Here is a 16,069-nt window from a genome sequence, read left to right on the forward strand (position 1 = left end):
CTTGTGCTTGAAACATCAAACATGCCCAATTCTCCTATTAGACAAGATAAACATTGTAGTTACCCAAAAGATGACTTCATCCAATGCAGTTCTAAATGCAAGTCAATCCTCTTTGCTACAGTTCATTAACCAATATATTTTTCTGTGAAAAAACAACTAAAAGTAAAGATTGGAAATGATTTGTGTATATATCCAGCCCATGAGTAACTGGTCATTACAAAATCTCCGTGTTTTAGTTCCTACACAGCGAGTTGTCTTCTGTTACCATAGTAAAACATTACAAATCTATTCTACAGTTTGAGTTATGTCTAGTCAGTCAAGCACACTTTACTGCAGATTCCACAGCTGGCTCTGGACTTGATGACAGTGATGCACCAGAGGACAACTTCCTTGAAGGAAACATTCATTGAATGTATTGACTTATATCACTGTTGTTCAAATTCTTCATGGCGGACAACATTTTCCTCACATTTCCAATGTATTAAGCTCAGGTCTCCCAGTTCAAGTTTAATATTTGTTCATGAAAACAATTTTTATTCAATCTCTAAATAAAGTACTGTTTTTAAGATAAAAGCCAGCACATTTAGTATTTTTGGTGAAAGTACGGTTGTGTAAAATCTTACCATAATGGTATATGCCCTCGCCTTCACTACTGCAGTATTTATAACATTGGGGATTCCCTACCCTGGAAGCTCATCATCCAGCCAGTATACCAAAGGCTTCCTGTTGCATTTAAATGTACGCCTGAATATCACTCAAATGCTTCTTGTGTACTGTAGGGCATAAAGGTGACGTTCAGGCTTACCATAAACAGAGCTGATTGCCCCAGTAGGAACACCAGTCCAATGAACCAAGAGGTAAGCTGTACATCCAGGAAGAAAAGGAGTAAGGGGAAGGAGGGTGGGAGCGAAAACTGCACCTGTGAAGGCAAGGACATTTACCGTTATGGTTTTACACAACTGTACTATGTCCTTACATTCACTGCTGCAGTATTTGTAACATTTGGGAGAATGCCAAAGCTCAAGAGAAAACTTGGGAGGGAGAAGGAGAAGAAGAAGAGTCCCCTAAGAAGCCATGAAGAACGCAACTAGCAAAAAGGGCCCTAGCTCTAAAGATACTATCCAACTTGTAGTGTTTAGTAAACGCATGCACAGAAGGCCAGGTAGCTGTTTCAAGAATAGAATTAGTATCTAAACCCTTGAAAAAAGCACCAGACGAAGCCACCACTCTAGTAGAATAAGCTTTGATGGAAGAAGGAAGGCTCTTACCATGAAAGGTGTAACAAAAAGAAACAGCCTTAAAAATCCAAAAAGAAATAGTTTGCTTGGATACAGCTATACCCAAAGATCTAGGATGAAAAGAAACAAACAACTGATCAGATTCCTGAATAGTCTTAGTCTGATCCAAATAAATTCTGAGTTGCCTATGCACATCCAACGTATGCAGCACCCTCTCACTGTCAGGCTGATTAAGGGACAGCGCATTAACCTCCTTAGGCATAAAGGAGGGATTAGTGCACAAGGGACACCCTGTCCTCATGAAAAATCAAAAAAGGAGGACAAGCCATAAGGGCCTGCAATTCAGACACCCATCTGGCAGAAGTAAGAGCTAACAACAGAACAGTCTTCCAAGAACAATGTTTCATAGAAGCCTAAACAGCAGGTTCGAAAGGAGCCTGAGTCAACTTCTCATCATCATCATCATCATCATCATCATCATCATCATCCCCTTTTTCCCATTTACATGGGGTCGGGGTATCGTATTAACTGTCGCCAGCTCTCTCGATTCAGTGCCACTCTCCTGCCTTCTTCAACACTCATGCCTGACTGTCGCAGATCTTCTTTCACACAATCCATCTACCTCTTTGCTGGACGCCCTCGCTTCCTCTTACCTTCTTCCTGTCTGTCCCAAATCTCCCTCACCAGATTGTCTTCTGCTTTTCTACACATGTGCCCATACCATCGTAATCTGTTTTCTTTGATCTTTTCTGCAATTGGAGCTACTATGGCTTCTGCTCTTATGTCCTCATTTCTTCGTCTGTCCCGCAGTGTGCATCCTACCACCTTTCTCAGGCACTTCATTTCCATCACCTCTAGCTTCTTCAACTGTTCTGCCTTTACTGCCCAGGTTTCTGTACCATACAGTAGTACTGGTCGCACCACTGGCTTGTATACCTTACTTTTCAGCTTCTTTGGCATTCTTCTGTCATATACTACACCTGATACTCTATGCCAGTTGGCTGCAGCCCCTCTGATTCTAGCTTTGACCTCTTCATTCAGACTACCCTTCTCCTCAACCACCCCTCCTAGATACTTGAAGCTGTTTACCTGTTCCACTATCTTCCCATCTATTCTCAGCTTCTTCTGATTTCCCCAATCTGTTGCCATTACTACTGTCTTATCTGTGCTTAGTTTCATCCCATGTGCCTTCAGATTTGCATTCCATTCTCCTATCCTTTGCTGAAGTTCTAGATCAGAGTCTGCCTGTACTGCCACATTGTCTGCATACAGCAGCTTTGTTGCTCTGACCCCTCCAACCTGTTTGCTGATGTAGTCCATTACCAGTATGAACAGCAGTGGGCTCAGAGCTGAACCCTGGTGTACACCCACTCCCAGTGGGAACCCCTCAGTGAGGCCAAACACTGTACTTGAGTCACTGGGTCCTTGTACATAGCCTGTACTAATTCTACCAATGTTTCTGGGACTTCAAACCACCGCAGCACTGCCCAGATCAGCTTTCTTGGGACCTTGTCATATGCTTTATCCAAGTCTAGGAAAGCCCAGTTTGACTCTCTCCTCTTCTCTAGTTTCTTCTCAAGTATCTGTCTCAATGCAAACATCGGGTCAATTGTGCTGCATCCTGATCTGAATCCGAACTGTTCATCTCCCATCTTACATTCCACTATTCTGCGTATCCATTTATCAATCACCCTCTCCAGAACTTTCATGCAATGTGGTAGGAGTTTGATGCCTCTGTACTGTCCAGTTATGGATGTCCCCTTTGTTCTTGTACACTGGCACGAGTATGCTTATTCTCCAGTCATCTGGAATACGCCTTTCTCTCCACACTGCAATTAGTACCCTCAGGAAACATTTCTCCCCTAGCTCACCCAGCATCTTTATCATATCTGCTGTGACTTCTTCTGAGCCTGCTGCTTTCCCTGACTTAATTTTCCTTAGTGCTGCTCTTACTTCTTCTAAGCTGGGCTCCACTTCTACTCTCATTGTAGGCTGTTTCTGGGGCAGTACCGCTTCTGTGGGGTTTTCTTCATTCAGAAGCTGCTGGAAATACTCCTTCCATCTGCCTTTGATGTCCTGTGGGCTGGTAAGCAGGCTGTTGCTGGAATCCCTTATGAAGGGTGTCTGACTATCTTCTTTATCTTTCTCTTTGCCTTGCAACCTGGTATAGTTTCTTTGTGCCCCTTACTGAGTCACTTTCCAGAAGCTGATAGAGTGCCTCTGATGCCCTATTCTTTGCTATTGCAACTTCTTTCTTAGTTTCTCTGTTATCCAACCAGTAGTCCTTCCTAGCTTGGTCAGTCTTTTCAATCTCCCACTTCTTCCTGCACTCCTTCTTTCTTTTGATTACTTCCTGCACTTCTGCATTCCACCACCAGCTTTCCTTATGTACCTTATTTCCATACCTGGCTCGGCCACATATCTTTTCTGTAGTCCTAACACATGCTGTTTTAGGCTGCCACTCTTCTTCAACTCCACCTATTTCCTCCTCTTCTTGGGGTGCTAGAGCCCTGAGTAATTCCTTGAACTGCTGTACTTTCTCTCCAGTCAACTTCCAGGTCTTCAGCCTGGTTTCTATTGACCTTAGAGCCTTCTCTGACCACTGCTTACAGCTGATTGTGGCAACTACTGGTTTATGCTGTGAACCGACTGTTTCACTGGGGATGACTTTGCAATCATGGATTCTACCCCAGTGCCTTTTCCTTACTAGGAGGAAGTCTACCTGAGTTGCATGTTGGCTACTCTTGTATGTGATCTTGTGACTGTCTCTCTTTCTGAACCATGTGTTGGCTACTATCAAGCCATTTGCCAGACAGAAGTCTAGAATGGCTTCTCCTTCTTTATTCCTATTGCTCCACCCATGTGGACCCAGGCAGTCCTCATATCCTGTTCTGTCTGTCCCGATATGTGCATTTAGGTCACCCATTATCAACACCAATTCATGTTGTCCTGCTTTATCTAGTAGGTCCTGCAACTGCTGTCTGAATGCACTCTTTTCCTCACTATCACAACCCTGCTGTGGGGCATAGGCTGAGATTATGAATACTGTCCTATCATTACACTGGAGTCTGATTGCCATGAGTCTATCATTAATTCTGATGATATCCCTCACTGACTTCTGAAGCCTCTGTCTCACCACAATTCCTACACCATTTCTAGCCTGTCCACCACCTGAGTAGTAGAGTCTGGATCCCAAGCCAAGTGGCTTTGTTGTACTGCCCTTCCATCTCATCTCTTGGATACATAGGATGTCCAGCCTCCTCCGTATCATCATGTCATCCACTTCTAAGCTGCATCCTGTCAGTGAACCTACATTAAGCGTAGCAATTCTTAGTTCATGTTTGGCAGGTTGGTTGGTTTTATGTCCAGCTTTCACTCAACAGAGCTATCCCAGGTAACCCAGGCTGGGCAACTAGACACCGGCCAGCCAGTAGCCTATTGACCCAGGGCTGCTGGGCTTTCATGGCGGGCACACACTGGCCAATAGGGGCACATATACCCCTCCCACCGTTAGCGTGGGTCCCTGGCATGGGTCAGAGAGTAGGCCAGGTCCTCATCCCACTTATCACCGGTAACTACCCATGCCCATTTTTTGGCGACAGTCAACATGTCCGAATCACCTAGAGCCATAGCCAAAGTCAACTTCTCCAATACAAAATTAAAATCCCAGGGAGGTGGAACAGACTTCCTGGGAGGTTTAGTATTAAGAACACATTTGAGAAATTGTTTAACCTCTCGTCTAGAAGCTAAAGGAGGAGATAAAGGCAAACAAGAAAAGATAGCTGACAAGTGGGCCTTAACAGAGGAATAGGCCAAACATGCATTGAGTAACTCACACAAATAAAAGAGAACCAAAGGAACATCCACAGTAAGTGGGTACAGATTACGAGACAGACACTAAACAGAAAACCTCTTCCATTTGGATAAGTAGGACTTCCTAGTAGTAGGTTTCCGGGCATCCTGCAGGACTTGTAGCAGACTTGTCTATGAGGGATCAAAACCCTATCACCCAAAATATCAGTTGAAGGGTGGACAGGTCGGGATGGATGAGAGATCCTTTGGCTTGTGTGATTAGATCCACCCTGTGAGGTAACTTGCGATGATTGCCCCTGGCTAGATGCAGAAGTAGAGGGAACCAGTGCTTTCATGGCCAAAAGGGAGTCACCAACAAGATTTTTGGGAGCATCCTGTTGAATCCTGAACAGGACTTTCGGAATGAGAGGAAGGTGAGGAAATGAATAAAGAAACCTCCCCTTCCAAGAGAATGAGAAGGAGTCCACCTTCCAAACAGGACTTTTTGGAATGAGAGGAAGGGGAGGAAATGCATAATGAAACAACCACTTCCAAGAGAATGAGAGGGAGTCCAGCTTCCATACCAGAGGACCTGGGACTCTGGCACAAAACAGATGAAGTTGTCTGTTCAGAGGAGGGGCAAAAAGATCGACTTGAGGAGTACCCCACTGGTGCATAATCTCCAGAACACATCCCTGTGAAGCATCCATTCACAGGACTGAGTGAAGGACCCGCTTAGATTGTCTGCCATAATGTTTTGACTGGAAAGGATATAAACCGCCAGAAGAGTCGCTTGGTAACTGACAGCAAAATACCATTTCAGAAGTGCCAATTGGCAGAAAAGGTAGGATCTCATTACTCCTTGTTTGTTGATATACCACATCACTGTGGAAGTTTCTGTGAAGACCTTGAAAGGCCCAGGAGAGAAAGGAGGATGAAAGGCCCAAAGGCCCAGCAGAAGAGCTCTCATCTCTTTGATGTTGATGTGCTACCTCCGCTGGCGAGGCAAACACACCCCCTGTAGTTTTATGGAGCCAAAAGTCACCCCCAATCCATGTCTGAAGCATCTGTGAACAATTCCTGAGAGGGAAAAGGGGGATGAAAAAGGATCCCTGAGTTCAGAGACAACTGCCGAATCCACCATTGATGTTCCTGTCTGAGACAAGGAAGAAGGGGAGCTACGAAGTCTAGAGGATGTGCATGTCGAAGCCACACTGACTTCAGAAACCAGTGAAACTTTCTCACATGATGTTTGGCCTGATGGAGCATAAGAATTGTGGATACCATGAAATCCAAAGCTCTCATTAATTCTCTGGTGGTAATGGAAGCCAGAGGAAGAAAAGTGTGAAAAAAAGAAATGAGAGTTAAGGCCTTTGGAGGGGACAAGGATGGTATCATAGGCACAGACTGAAATGTGCAACCCAGAAAAGATGATCCTGAGAAGGAGTCAGAGAAGACTTTGTGAAATTTATTGTGAACCCAAGGCTATGAAGAAGGGAAATTGCAAAAATAAAATTTTGCAAAAGAGTCTCTGCTGAGGATGCTTGAATCAACAGATCGTCTAATTAAGGAAACATTTGGATCCCTTGAAATCTGCAAAAAGCAATCACAGGAGCAAGGCATGTGGTGAACACCCTTGGGAGAGTAGAAAGGCCAAAGGGCAAAGCAGAAAACTGAAAATGCCAGGAAGAAACAGAGAAATATAAAAACTTCCTGAAAAGAGGATGGATTGGAAAAATGGAGATGAGCATCCTTGAGATCCAGAGACACCATACAGGCCTGAGAGAGCAGTAAAGGAAACAGAATCTGAAGAGACAGCACCTGAAAGGAAGGCACTTTTAAAAAAGTGTTTACATGACAGAGGCCTAGAATAGGTCTCCAAGCTCACTCTTTTCTTGGCACTAGAAACAACCTGGAGTAGATCCATTTACCTCTTTGGGACACAGGCACCTCCTGAACAGTACCCTGAGTCAAGAGAGGTTGAAGAACCTATGGGAAAAATAGAAACTGTTCCTGAGGAGGTTGAGGAATGCCTATAAAAGAAGGGAGGGATTTCCATACTATGAAGTACCCCTGATGAATGATCAATAGAACCAAAGAATATTGAGTGATCTGAAGCCAAGCAGAAAGAGAAAAAGAAAGGTGAAGACAATGGGGAATGTGGTTGGGAGGAGAAAAATAGTCATGCAGCACCTGGTTTGTTTGGAAAGGAAGGCTTTAGAAACCCTGAAAACTGAGTAGCCTTAGTAGGAGGAGCCTGTTTGCCACTCTTCTTGCCTTTAGTAGAAGGATGGGAATGTCTACAAACAAAGGCAGGCTTAGCAGGATAGTTCCTCTGAAATGTAGGCACAAGAGAAACAAAAGTATACTTAAGCTCCTGTAAAGCCTTACCCTTATCCTGAAGGGACTTAAACAAACCAGCAGCAGCTTCCTCAAACAAAAGTTTAGAATCCAGAGAAGCATCCATCAACTTAGCTTTAATATCATCATGTAGAGAGGCTGAAGCCTAAGACAAGACTATCTTCTCATAACTGAACCAAAAACAGCTGCCATAGAAGGGGCATCCACAGCATCATTACATTTAATAGAATGATGAATTACTTCAAAGGAAGTCCCTAGAAAGGAAAGAACAGAAGTTTTACCCTCAGACTCAGGAAAATCAGAAATAAGTTGACAGGCCTGAGAAAGAAGAGCCAACACATGCCTATACATATGGGTCTGATAACTAATAGTCGTAAAATCTAGGGTATCAGAAGTGTAAACCTTCTTACCAGCCATTCCATAGTTCTGCTACCTTTGTCAGAAGGCAATAAACTGGGCAAAGGAAGCAACTGAGATGGCTTATCAGCAGCTACAGAGACCACATAGGTCAGCAGCAGGACATGTATACAAAAAGAAACAATCCTCGGGCACCCTATAAAACCTACAAGGCTTCCTGGGAGCAGGGCATAAAGAATCAGGAGTATGAGAGGCATTGGAAAAAACATTCAGCAAAGCAGCCAAAAAGTACAGTTGTGTACCTACCATAAATGTAGACGTTCGAGTGTATTCACTGTTGCAGTCATTACAATTGGGTTATCCTGCTGGCAGGCTACCTGCAGTCGGCCTGAATTCCAAAGTCTAGGTCCAGCGTCGGTTGCTGTTGTCTCCTCCCTGAAATCAGTGCGCCAGGGGTATAAAAGATGCAACCAACGCCATTTTCTTCAGTTTTTCTTGCCCCAGATGTCAGCTGCCCCCAAAAGGATAGGCTAAAAATATGTCAATAAAGCATGCATGCACCAAAGTAAATTATTCCTTCATCTACAAGCAAATACACAACATAGGTTGTATAGAATAGAGAAGTACAGATAAGTTCCAGCAAAGATAAGGGGGTTGGTGGGTGGGTAACCTGGACTGCAACAGTGAATACACTCGAACATCTACATTTATGGTAGGTACACAACTGTACTATGTTCATCGTGTTTCACTGTTGCAGTCATTACAACTGGGTTGAATCCCAAAGCTAAGGTTGGGAGGCTGAAGCTAAACAGGATTAGGAGCGGCTATGAGGCCCTACAGAACTTAAGTGGCAAAGTCTGCCCTGGATTTAGAGTAGAGTGGTAAGTGATAGTGCTTAGTAAAAGTGTGCACTGAACTCCAGGTTGCAGCCTCTAAGATGTCTTTGGTTGGTACTCCTCTGAGGAAGGCTGCTGAAGTGGCTGCTGCTCTGGTTGAATGTGGCCTAATGGCCTTAGGCACTGATTTGCCATGTTGTGAATAGCAGAAAGCATAGCCATAGTCTGCTTTGAGATAGCCTTTCCTTGCTGTCATTACAATTGGGTTATCCTGCTGGCAGTGGCTGCTGCTCTGGTTGAATGTGGCCTAATGGCCTTAGGCACTGATTTGCCATGTTGTGAATAGCAGAAACGAATGAAGTGGCCTATCCACTTTTGAAATAGTCTGCTTTGAGATAGCCTTTCCTTGCTGTCATTACAATTGGGTTATCCTGCTGAAGTGGCTGCTGCTCTGGTTGAATGTGGCCTAATGGCCTTAGGCACTGATTTGCCATGTTGTGAATAGCAGAAACGAATGCAGTGGCCTATCCACTTTTGAAATAGTCTGCTTTGAGATAGCCTTTCCTTGCTGTCGGTTTTGTGCCTTATTTAATCCACAAACTATTCGTCGTCGGTACATTTTGGTACTCGGTTCAATTATCCAGATATGTATTCAGTAAGCCACCCGACTACTGACATTCTGAAAAAACGCAAAGATAAAGAGAGACAGGCTGTCTAGGTCCAAAGCTGCCGATGACGCTTCTAGCTAGTCACCAGTTCGCCGATACTCAGTGAGGCGCTTTCGCAGCCCCTGATACCCGCTACTTCAGATTCACAGGCCTCTACTGAGACCCATTCGGAGTCCAGTATGCAGCGAGATGCTTCAACTGTGGAACCTGCGGATGTCTCTATTTTTATTTTATTTATTATTTTATTTTATTTTATTTTACATTTGTTAACCGGGCTGGTCCAACTGGATGCATATCCTTTTTCAGTAGAGGCCTGAGGAGAAAAGCTCCAATCATAATCTTCAAACACAAAATATCAAAACAAGTTATATAAAGAAATACAGGTTATAACAATACAAGTTACAAAAAGTATAAAAAAGTAGACGTTGTACATTTACAAGGTTAGTAAAAAAAGTCAATTTACATAGAAGTATAATGAGACAAAGATCAATCATCTGGTAAAACATGACAGGGAAATATTATATACTAATAGAGTATATCAAGTTCAAGAATCACCATCTTATATTTGTGGTAAAAATGTATTTGAAGATAAGTGATAAGGGAACAAGAATTAGGAGATGGGGACTGGATGGAGTGATAAGGGAACAAGAATTAGGAGATGGGGACTGGATGGATTTGGTGTGAAGGTGTGAAGGTATGATATATTAGATTAATCAGGTTCAGGACATGGGCATAGCCATAGTGTCTTGAGATATTCTTTCAGGTTCTTTTTGAACTGTTTGTGAGAGGTTGTATTTCTGAGGTGGATTGGGAGGGCCTTCCATGGCTTGCCAATGGAGTTGGCGAAGAGGGCATCGCCACCAGAATTATTGGCTTTAATGGTTAGGATCTGGGTGCTGTTGGAAGATCGGAGACTATTTAGGTTAGTGTATGGGATCAGTATGCTACACAGAGCGGGGGTTCTGTCTGGTTGGTTAATTATTTTCCATGCTTCAGAGAGTTGGTTTAGTTTGAGAAGATTGGGCAGTTCCAACCACCCAAGTTGCCTCAGGTTGTGACAATGGTGGGAGCGATATGGAGAACCTGTTATAAATCTAGTAATGTGGTGGTAGGCCAGGGAGAGCATGTTTAGTTCACGTTTATGGAGGAAAGAAAGGACTGGGGAGGCATAGAGGAGTGTAGAGAGGAGATGTGTGCGGGCAATGGTAAGTTTAGCAGTAGGAGTAAGAAAATGTTTTATTCTGTACATGGATCCAAGTTTTTTGTTAACAGATTTAACTGTTTGGGTGATGTGTATGTCAAATTTGAGCTTATGGTCAATAGTTACTCCTAGTAATTTGGTACTGGTGACAGGGGTTATGATAGTCCCATTGTTGGATTTGATACAGAAGGCATTACTATCTGTGTTTGGGAGTTCTTTTACTGGGGTAGAGAAGACGTTGGGAAAAAATAATAGTAATTTGGTTTTGGATGGGTTGAGTAGGAGTTTGAGGTCGGTAAACCATTTTTCAACTAGAGAAAAACAGAGTTGAGTGGTGGTTTGGAGGTTGAAGAGGAGGCATCAGAGCAGATTAAGGTGGAGTCGTCAGCGTATTGTATGCAGGTGGATTGAGGGATAACTGAGTGAAGGTCATTAATGAAGATGGAAAACAGAAGTGGTCCAAGTATTGAGCCCTGAGGGACACCTATGGTGTTGGGAAGGAGGTCTGATAGTCTATTTTGCCATAGGACAGCCTGTTTCCTATCAGTTAGGTACGTTTTGAACCATGTTAGAGCTGGGGTGTCCAGATGCAAGGTTTCAAGGGTGGACAGTAGGAGCTGGTGGTTGACCATATCAAAAGCTTTTGACAGATCAAGAAAGAGGGCGGAGGATATACGTTTACTATTGCGATTGTTATTAATGGAGTTGACAAAGGAAAGGAGGGCAGTGGTTGTACTATGGTGGGGGCGAAAGCCATGTTGGGTGTTGGATAGGAGATGATTGCACGTTAGGTAGTGAAGAAGTTGTTTGTGGATGCATCTTTCCATAATTTTTGCTATTGGGGACAGTATAGCTATTGGTCTATAGTTTGAGATTTCCGTGGAGGTACCTCCTTTGTGAAGTGGGATGATGTAGGATATCTTCCATACAGTGGGAATACTAGCTTCGGTAATGGTTCTATTGATAAGGATGGATATAGGGTATGCAATAACTTCAGCCGCAATTTGTAAGAATTCTGTTGGGAGGTGATCAGCTGCTAGAGTGGTTGGTTTAAGGTTTTTTAAGAGAGAATATATGTATGATGTGGAGACAGGTTTAAAAGTGAACTGGGTAGGGGTCTCAACTTGGGGTTGTGTGGCAGATGGGGGAGAGGAGGTTAGTTGACTGACAAGGTTTTGGATTGTCTCGGTGAAGTAAGAGTTAAAGGAATTGGCTATTTCTTCCGGCCCTTGCTCAATGAGCTTTTCGGGGGTTGGGGTAGTAGTTTTTCCTGGGTGCTGGAGGTTGTTGAAACTAGCCCAGAATTTCTTTGGGTTATTCTTGTGTTTCTGCTGGAGGTGGCAGAAGTATTGTTTTTTGTCTAAGGTAACGGCTGATTTGGTCGTGTTTCTTAGCTGTTGAAATTTGGTTCGATCTTGGGGGTTTTTTGTTGCTCTCCATTTGACCCAGGCTTGGTTACGGAGTTTAATTTTAATTTTTGTTTCTCCAGTAAGCCAAGGAGCTATGCGTATTTTGGATCTAATTTGTCTAGGAGGGGCATGTGAGTCAAGTATCTTTAGGAATGTGTTGTTAAAGTAGGTCACACTCTCCTGGAGGGGCAGAGTTCTTAATAAGGTCCAGTTACAGCATTTTAGTTCATCTAGAAATTGTTGTGGGATAAATTTCTTTTTGTTTCTAATTAGTCTATATACAGGAGGGTTGGAAGTAGGGCATTTGTGTTTAATAATATAAGTTATGAGGTGGTCACTGAGGTCATTGGGAAGGGTGCCAGTAGTGTAGTTGCTTGAGTCCCTATTGGTAAGGATCCAGTCAATAGTGCTTTCTTTTGGAGAGAATTGCCTGTTCTGGTAGGGGTTAGGATATGTTGGGAAAAACCATATAAGTTAATGGGTTGTGGGGTTGTATGGGTGGAGCAGAGAGACCAGTCAATATTAACGTCCCCAAGTACTATGGTTTCTTGTGGGTAGTTGGTGGCTGACCAGCACAAGATTTGCTCTAAGTTTTCTATATTCTTCCCCGGTGGGATATAGGTGACTAAGAGGTTGAGGCATTTTTGATTGTTAAGGCAAATTTTTAGGGCAATTAGTTCTAGGTTGCAGATTATAGGAGGTTGTACTGTATTCCTATGGATATTTAAGGTATTTTTGAACATAACAGCTATTCCTCCTCCTTTTTTCTTTACACGATCTGCCCTGAAGATATTATAACCGGGTGGAAGGATCTCTTGATCCTTAGTGGAGGGTTTTAGCCAGGTTTCAGTTAAACACATAATGTCAGGTGAATGAGTAGCTATCATTGCATGTAGGATGTGAATTTTATTGTTAATGCTTCTAAGGTTTAGATGCAGTATTAGCAGGGAGTCAAACGGTTTATAGGTTAAGTTAGAGGGGTTTGGGTTTGACATTGTAGGGGGGCCTGGGTTAGGATGGATGTCACCATCAATGATTATTCTAGTTTTCAGGTAAACTAGAAATCTTTGTAATTTAAATAGCAATTTGAGGTTGGTTTTGTTAGTTGTAATTTTGGGGTGTTGAAGTGTGAGATGGATTACTTTGGGGGACATTGTCTTGTCTTGGTAGAGTGGAGGTGCAATAGGAACGACGTATAGATGGTATTGGGAGTTAGTGTGGCCCTTGTGGAAGGGGATTCCTACCAAGGATTGATTTTCATACTTAGTTAAGAAATAGATGGTGAAGAGTAGTATTGTTGTAAGAGGGGCCATGAAATATATGTATTTAGCCATGATGGTGATAGGGATAGGATGTGAGGAGGGGAAGGAGGTTTGGTGTTAGACTTGATAAGGTTTGGTGTTAGACTTCTGCGTGGAGACATGCGTGAATGGGCATACCTTCGTTGAAGGTTGTGCGTCAGGGCTGGTAACTTGGCACGCAAAAATCCCTACCTCTACCTTAGAAGGGTCTAGAGCCGCTGTGCAGGCACTGGCTTCTGCGGGTGTATTCAGGCCTACTGACTTGCATATTAAACCAAAGCCATCTTCTTCTTCTTCTAGGCCTAAAACTCGAACCATGCCTAGGAAACCGATGCCCAGATCACATGGTCAGGCCTCTATGCCTAAAAACAAATGATAAGAATGTCTGAAGACCTTATTACTTTAATCAGCGGAAGCCAACCTTCCCCCTCTAAGAGACCTAGGACTGAATTTGCTTATGATACTTCTGACTTGGATTCCGAAATTTCTGCCTGCCTGCCTGCCTTCACCCAACCTAATCCAAGGGGGTTCTTGTTCTGGTTCCCAAGCTCTACAATTCTCATAGTTATCTTCCTATGAGCCTATCTAACCTCTCAACAATTTCTATAGCTTCTCTCTAAACTCTCACCTCCTACAGCTACCCTCACACAGCTCAACCTTGTAAATATTGTAAATAGCATTCTACTGTTGATGTGTGTATGTAAAGCGTATTTACATTTCTTAAAAGGTTTGTATGTAAACTGTTTACACACCTAACCCATATCTGTTTTCCTCAAATTAAACTGTGTGATCCCTACCTTCAAGCTTAATGAATTTAACTATGCATGATTTTGAATGCATTTATGAGTAACTATTCTACATAAGATCTTTAATATTAACTATCATTTGTATGTAAATTATCCGCGGTGGTGGTGCTGCAGTAGCGTTGTCGCCTCACAGTAAGACGCTGTCCGGTTCGATTCTCAGCTAGAGCGTCTTCTGCGTGGAGACATGCGTGAATGGGCATACCTTCGTTGAAGGTTGTGCGTCAGGGCTGGTAACTTGGCACGTAAAAATCAACTACCAATAATTAGCGGACCGGAGTTCCACTGTGGCGACCCCTAACCGGGAAAAGCCGAAAGACACAACAACAACATTTGTATCTAAATTGTATAATGCATCTTGGAGCTTTTCTCCCAGGGCCTCCACTGAAAATGGGTCAATTCAGCCCAGTGGACTTCCCCGGTAATCAAATTGCAAATAAATAAATAAATTTCTGTCTCCTCTGATGACCAGGATTTACCCTTATCTACCTATGAGGATTCTGATGCAGAGGACTCTATTCCCTCTGCTTCTTCCCCAGAGGATTTTTCTTTTGGTGAAACCTTGCATACTCTTAGGGAACATTTTCACTGGGAAACCCAGGACTACTCTGATTCTAAAAAGAGACTTAGAGATTTCTTACTCCTGCCCCAACACAAGCGTTTAGCTATCCCTCTTGTGCTGGACATTGTTGACGATGCCTTTTCGGACTCTAGCTTGGCCCCTGACTCTTTTACCTCCTGCTCCCAGAAAACCTGATAGATATTACAGGGTTCCTGATTCTCATAAGTTCCATTTCAAAAATCCTACTGCAGACCCTGAGACCATTTCACAGGGACCCAAGGGAATTAAGGCTACTACTGAAAGAAGAAAGGGGGCTGGAGGGAGGGTAACCAGGACTACAACAGTGAATACACTCGGACATCTACATTTATGGTAAGTGTACACAACTGTACTATGTTCTTCGTGTTTCACTGTTGCAGTCATTACATTTGGGTAGACTCCCAAAGTTAAGGTTGGGAGGAGGAATTTAAATAGAATTAGGACCAGCTATAAGGCCCTGCAAGATTGCAGTGGAAAAGCCAGCTCTGGATTTAGAGAAAATTGGCAAATGATAATGCTTGGTGAAAGTATGTACACAACTCCAGGTAGCAGCTTCTAGGATGTCCCTGGTAGGGACGCCTCAGAGAAAAGCTGTTGAGGTAGATGCAGCCCTGGTGGAATGGGGTCTGATGCCCTTTGGGATAGGTTTTCCATGGTGCTTATAGCAGAAATGAATGCAGTTGCCTATCCATTTTGAAATGGTTTGCTTTGAAATAACTTTCCCCTCTGTCCCTGCAGCAAATGCCACCAGCAGTTGTTCAGATTTTCTTCGAGGTTTAGTCCTGTCCAAGTAGAATCTACATTGTTTGTGCACATATAAGAAGTGCAGTATCCATTCCCCTTTGTTCTCTGGGTTAGGAAAGAAGGTAGGCAAATGAATGGACTGATTAAGAGCCACACTGGATACCACCTTGGGCATGAAGGAGGGACTGGTTCTGAGGGACACCCTGTCCCCATGAAAGATGATGAAAGGCTCCACTGCCATAAGGGCCTGTAATTCAGATACCCTTCTTGCTGAAGTGATTGCTAAAAGGAAAGCTGTTTTCCAAGAAAGGAGTTTTAAATCTGCAGTAGCAGCTGGCTCAAAAGGAGGAAGAGTGAGTTTCTCCAAGACAAAGTTAAGGTCCCAGGCTGGAGTTGGAGCTCTCCTGGGTGGCCTTAAATTTTTGGCCCCTCTAAGGAACTGCTTGAGCAGTGGGTGAGAGAAGAGGGGAGGCTCTGTGTTATAATGAGCTGAAATGGCTGAGGTATGAATTTTGATGGAGGAAAAGGACAACCCTTATGAAGCATCTCAGTTAAGTATTGTAGAATCTGAGGTAAATTGGGCGCTGCTGTGCTCATCCCTTGAAATTGGTTCCAGGGACAGAATCTTTTCCATTTTGCAGCATAAGATTTTCTAGTACTAGGCCTCCTTGCCTCTAAAATGATATCCATCACTGATTTACTGAGGGATGGTAAAGGAGAAATTAGGTAATTAGCCAGGCTGCTAGGTTCAGGGTTTG

The 16,069-nt window shown here is 43.4% G+C and overlaps 1 protein-coding gene across 7 annotated transcripts in view; it reads right to left on the reverse strand.

Annotated features, from left to right (window-relative positions):
- Positions 1-16,069, reverse strand: part of GATA6 (GATA binding protein 6) — a 330,143-nt gene that overhangs the window by 60,547 nt on the left and 253,527 nt on the right. The window lies entirely within an intron of this gene.

The sequence above is a fragment of the Protopterus annectens genome, chromosome 3.part0, assembly GCF_019279795.1.
Source record: "Protopterus annectens isolate FY-2018-M chromosome 3.part0, PAN1.0, whole genome shotgun sequence".
Lineage (NCBI taxonomy): Eukaryota > Metazoa > Chordata > Ceratodontiformes > Protopteridae > Protopterus > Protopterus annectens.